Source organism: Camellia sinensis, chromosome 13, assembly GCF_055761805.1.
Source record: "Camellia sinensis isolate YWXY chromosome 13, ASM5576180v1, whole genome shotgun sequence".
Taxonomy (NCBI): Eukaryota; Viridiplantae; Streptophyta; class Magnoliopsida; order Ericales; family Theaceae; genus Camellia; species Camellia sinensis.
The window spans coordinates 104752478-104758708 of NC_138973.1; positions in this window are offsets into that span (position 1 = coordinate 104752478).

The following is a 6231-nucleotide window of genomic DNA, read 5'->3' on the forward strand; positions in this document are numbered from 1 at the left end:
AACTACAAGAAGTCACCTGATTCAGGTTTGCCACTACGTCATGCACTGAGTACTGAAACCTGGGCAGCCCAGACTTGGCCCACAGCCCAACCCTAACTTTCACTATTTCACCAAGCGCTTCCATATTAGGCTGACTTCCTTTAAAAACACACTCATTTCTTAACCTCCATACTGACCATAACATTGCAATTGGGACAAGTCTCCAAATCCTCTCAACTGACTTCTTGAATTTTGTACCCATCCACCATAACAGCACACCATCAACTGTAGCAGGAATGACCCAGGATACTCCCCACCATTGAAGCAGAGATGACCAAACCTTCCAAATTTCCGTGCATTGCAGGAACAAATGATCCACGGACTCTGGTTCCAGCTTGCAGAAAAGGCACAGATTCTCCACATCTCTGCTTAAGGCCCTAAACCTCTGTAAAAGACTAATGGTTTTAACCCTTCCCCTCCATGCCAACCAGCTTAAAAATTGAGCTTTTGGAGGGGCCACACCTCTCCATAACAGATTAGGAACCTGCAATTTTGGGCCTTGAGTCTCCTCATACCATTTCCTCATTGAAGCCACTGTGAAATTACCTGAAGGAGATGCAGTCCACTTGACTGAGTCTGGCAGCTCCTCAATTAATCTGGGAGCAGCTCCTGTCAAGTCTTGCAGCCTTTGAACCTCCTCTTCCTCCCACGCTAGGAGCGATCTTGTAAACAAAAGCCTCCAATTTCCTGAGATATCCCTCCTCTGCATGAATGAGCTCAGGTTCCCGTCTTTATCCTCAGATAATCTAAACAACCTTGGGAACTCTACCTTTAGTTGAACATTCGACTGCCACTTGTCATGCCAAAAGTGAATCCTACAACCATTTCCTATCACAAGCTTGCAATTAGACGTAAAAAATTCAAAGCGCTCAACATTCTCCCTTAACACACTCAGAATATCACTCCAAACAAGAGATTCTTTGCCAGACCCTTCCATCACTGGTAACCATCTACCACCAACTCCCCCATACTTGTTCAAAATTACTTTCTTCCACAGAGATTCATCTTCCACCCCATATCTCCACCACCACTTAGTTAGCAAAGAAACATTAAAGTCCCTCACCCTTCTAATGCCTAACCCTCCATGCTCTTTACTAAGGGTTACTACCTTCCAGTTTACCAAATGAATCTTCCTCCGGATTTCTGAGCTGCCCCATAAAAATGTTGCCCTCCACTTATCAATTTCCTTCGCTACCCCTTTAGGTAATTTGAAGAGGGATAGGTAGTAACCAGGCAGACTATCAAGGACAGATTTGATCAGGGTTAGACGACCAGCAAACGAAAGCGTCTGTCTCTTCCATAAGGCTAATTTAGCTTTTACCTTCTCCACCACGGGTTGCCAAGTCTTCTTTCTTCTTGGGTTAGCACCAAGGGGTAAGCCCAGGTACAGAAGAGGGAGCTTCTTACTGAGACAATACAGTTTGGAGGCAAAAGCTTGAGCCAACTCTCCACTAATCCCAACTCCGCACACCACACTTTTATGGAAATTTATTTTAAGGCCTGACATAATCTCAAAGCATCTGAGAATTCTCTTAATATTTACTATCTCCTCCCACTCAGCATCGCAAAAAAGAATAGTGTCATCGGCGAATTGGAGATGGGACAGATTCAAGTTTCCTGACCCAATAGAAGCTCCCTTAATTACGCCCAAAGCTTTAGCCCTTTCCAACACAACGTTGAGACCCTCAGCCGCAATGTTGAACAAAAAGGGGGAGAGAGGATCACCTTGCCTTAACCCCTTTTGTGGACTGAACTCTTCTGTTGGTGACCCATTCACAAGAATTGAAATTCTGGCCGTGGTGACACAAGTTTTCATCCACTCCAGCCATCTCTCCCCAAACCCTAGATTGGCCATCATAGAAAAAAGGTAACCCCAGTTAACCGAATCATAAGCTTTTTGAAAATCAAGTTTAAAAATGACACCCTTCTCTTTAGACTTCTTCCACCAATCCACCACCTCATTAGCAATCATAACCCCATCGAAGATATTCCTCCCCTCCAAAAAGGCAGTCTGCACTACTCCAATTACATCTGGAAGCACCCTTTTCAATCTTTTTGAGAGAACCTTAGCCAAGATTTTATACACTACACCCACCAAACTAATTGGTCTAAAATCAGATAAACCCGAGGGACTAGAAACCTTAGGAACTAAGGTGATAAAAGAGCTATTTAACCCCGAAACCAGCTTACTGTGCTGGTAGAACTCCTGCATAACCTGGAATAAATCACTTTTCATAATCTTCCAGCATTTCTGTATGCACAACATGTTGAAACCATCCGGCCCCGGAGCTTTATTCCCATTACAGTCTTTTACAGCCTCCCACACTTCTTCCAAAGTGAACTCAGGATCAAGAAACTCCCCCACCTTCGCACTATTGATCCGCCCAAAACTACCAGACAATTTAGGGCGAGATGGCCAATCTTCCGAAAATGCCTTTGAAAAGAACCTCAGCACTTCCAGTTTTACCATAGCTGGGTCTTCAACACGAACCCCCTCCACAACCACTGAGTCCACTAAGTTCCTATTCTGCCTTTGGCTAGCCATAATATGAAAAAACCTGGTGTTCCGATCACCATTCTGGGCCCAATTTACTCTAGACTTTTGGAACCATATCCAATCCAACTTCTTTCTAAATGACCACACCAAGTTTTTGACCTCCCTTCTTCTAGCCACTTCATGGGAACCTAATGTCCCCATTTCTGCCAACAGATCAAGCTCATGCAACTCAGCTTCAGCTTTTTTTAGTTGGTCCTCCACGCAACCAAACACATCAGAATTCCACCGTTTCAGCTCGGCTTTGAGACTACACAATTTCACCTTTGCTCTGTATCCAGCCCACCCTTGTACCTTCGAATCCAACCAGGACTTTTGCACAACAGACAAGAAGCTAGGATGCAGGGTCCATGCATTCAGAAACCTAAACGGCTTAGGGCCCCAGTTTTTCTCTTCTTCCGTAAGCAATAGAGGACAGTGGTCGGACACCAATCTAGGAAGGCCCCATAACTTCAAACTAAAGTTTTCTACCCATAGTGGGTCCAACAAAAACCTATCAATTCTACTCCACCTATCCCCGTCCACAGAATTACACCATGTAAACTTCCTACCCAACATTGGTAAATCCATCAACTCCAGTAGATCAACAAAATTATTAAAATCCTGCATCCCTTTGGAACTTCTAGTGCATCCTCTTCTTTCATCTGGAACTTTTATCTCATTATAATCACCTCCCACGCACCAAGGCTTTTGGAAAGAGGATCTTAAATTGAGGATAGCATCCCACAGCTTAGCTCTTTGAACCACTTCATTTGGTGCATAAATATTTAAGAAAACACACTCAAATGAATTAAACAGAGTACCTGAAAGGAGCAAAAAATTTCTGTTACTGCAACACTCTGATAAGGAGAATACTTCAGGGTTCCAAATACTCAAGAGCCCTCCAGCACTCCCATCCGAATCTGCAGCCATAAACTCCAGCTTCTCCCAAGGCCAAATAGATCGCACAAATGGGACATCAATATCTCTTCTCTTTGTTTCTTGAAGGAGTAGGACATCTACTCTTTTTTCTTTAATTAGCTGCTTCACTCTACGGCGTTTTTCCAGCCTCCCCAATCCTCTAACATTCCAAGACATGATCTTCATTGGAATCTAGCTTTTACCCCGCTAAACACCCCCAGTTCGCAGCCCATTAGGTCTGACCCACCTGACCCCCTTTTGCGATTTTGTCAAACCGTTCTGCATCTTGTAGCTCTAGCTCAACGATCTTTTGTACCACTTCATTCTCCCTCCCTTCACAATTCATTCCCAGACGTTTACCAAGCTGCAAAGTGGCGTGAGCTTCCTCGATAGCCCGCTTCCTTCTCCTACTCGATCGGCTGGTCTGGGACTGGGGGTGTGAGAGGACTGCAACCGCTGCCCTGAGTAACGCACCCCGCTGAAAACTACCTGAAAGTGCAGCAACATTTCTGGGAACTCTTCTCCTTCCCCTTCCTCTCGAACCTCCTTCCTTGCCTTCCTGGAGACGATGGATGTTAACTGGAGCCACTGGTTCTCTACCCACGGTAGTAGTAGTGAACCTGACAGGCTCGTGGGCTTGAGATAGACACAGAGTCTGCTCTCGGGATTGGGCCGATCCATTTTGGGTAAGGGGAGCCTCTTTGATAATATGCGGACAGCTAGGCCCATCAACAGGACCTCCTACTTGGGCCCCTTCTAATACTACCTCAATATTAATACTGGGTCTACCCCCCTCCGACCCAGTCAGACTTTTAACAAACCCTGGAGTGAGTAACGGAGGCCCACCCGCAGCCACCCTGCTGTCAACACTTACAATACTTGGTAGCTTTTTTCGCATGCTAACCTCCTCTGCAGAACAGCTGTTATCCTTCCTCACGTTCACCACCACCTTTTCCACTAGGCCTTCGTGCATGCCATCATCCTTCACGAAGCCACTGTCGGCAAGAGTATCATTTACCACCGAAATGGTGTTCCCCTGGTCTGACGCCACCAAGACCAAGTTCCTATGCTGCTTTTGGTCAGAGTGGTTCTCCTCCTCGATTCTGACATCTTGTTGAGGATTCACTCCGGCAACTGAACTCTCCGCCCGGGAAGGTAAGGGGATGCTCAGCCCCCATTTCTGGCGCATCTCATAGTCGAAATCTACACTGTAACTTCCTTCCCCCACCGAGACCTTGTAAATTCTCCTGTTACACTCAACCTCTACCGATGAGTTTATTGCTTCCAAGGCCCTAGTATGAACCAATACCTTGCCACAGTTCAGTGTTTTTGATCCCGCAAGGTTGTCTTCCACTCTGAGGATGTCCCCCCATAAAGATCCAATGCTGTGAAGTGTGCTAGTGTTCCATGCATGGAAAGGAATACCGTAACAGTGTAACCAAACTAGCCTAGAAGTCACCATCGGCAAATCTTCATCCCATAATCTTATACCATCGCAGAGATCTTGAATGAGGTCTGCCACCAAACTAAACTTCTGGTGTAAAAGCTCTTCGGTTGGAAAATTTAATAGAATTAAATTCCCACCCCCAAAACGAAAATGGATTTCATGTAGACTGGAGTTCCAGAGCAAGCTCTGCATCTCCCCCAGCATCGACAAACTCTTAATACGCACCACCATACAGCTCTGTAACCAGTCACTGCCTTCGTCAGTTACTGCCACTTTTAGCAGCTTATCCGCCTCGCCCACCCCTTCCTTCACTATGTCTGCGTACGATTTTGTTCCTCTACATGGACTCACCCCAATGCCTTTCCGAACCGGCACATTGGATGCATTTGGTTCACCGCCCTCCCCTGCTACACCTTTCATTCGTAGACGTCTCTGATGATCCTTCTCATTATCATAATCTGCAAACTTTACCTTCAGTTGTTTCTTGCCACACCAGACCCCATTTGCCTTCTGGATCGCCATCTTTGCTGCCACTACACACTCGTACCGAACAAACCCAAATCTTGTTCCCACTTTGCTGCGCTTAAATGATATGTAGACATGCTTCACCACTCCAAACTTAGAGAACATAATAAACATGCCTTTAGGATCCATATCATATGGAAGGTTGTCAACAAAAATGGAAAACAGCTTCGAACCTGGCCCCCTTCGTCTAGACCCAGCAGCTCTCCCTCTATAAAACACCGGTTGCCAACCCCCTTCAAATCTCTTGCCATCAACTCTTCTATCTTGCCCCTCCATCTTCCGAAACGAGCAATAGGAGCTTTTGTCGTGAACTTGCCTTTGATGTCTTTTCATTGAGGCTGGTTTTGTTTGTTTGCTTTCTTCTTCTTTTTCTTTTCTTTTCTTTTCTTTTTTTTTTATAATTTCCCCTTATAAATATTTATTTATTTATTTTTGTATTAGTAGTGGTAATATGTAGGAATTTTAAATCCCAAAACCCACACCATAAGGGGATAATTAGACTACTGCATAGTGAAAAAAAAAAATCATGTAATAAATGATTATTCACTTTTATAAGTAATTGAGAGACAAATGATAATTTATTTACTATATTTTGCGATTTCACATTTACTAAAATTACCACATAAATAATACCATGTGGTACTCCACGTGTATCTATTGATTTTCTGAAGGTAGGAGGCGCAAGTTAATCAAGGCAGGCCAACCACTGCATTCATATTGAGGAGAGAGCTTGCTTTAATTTTTCCAAAAATATTAGCCTAATCAA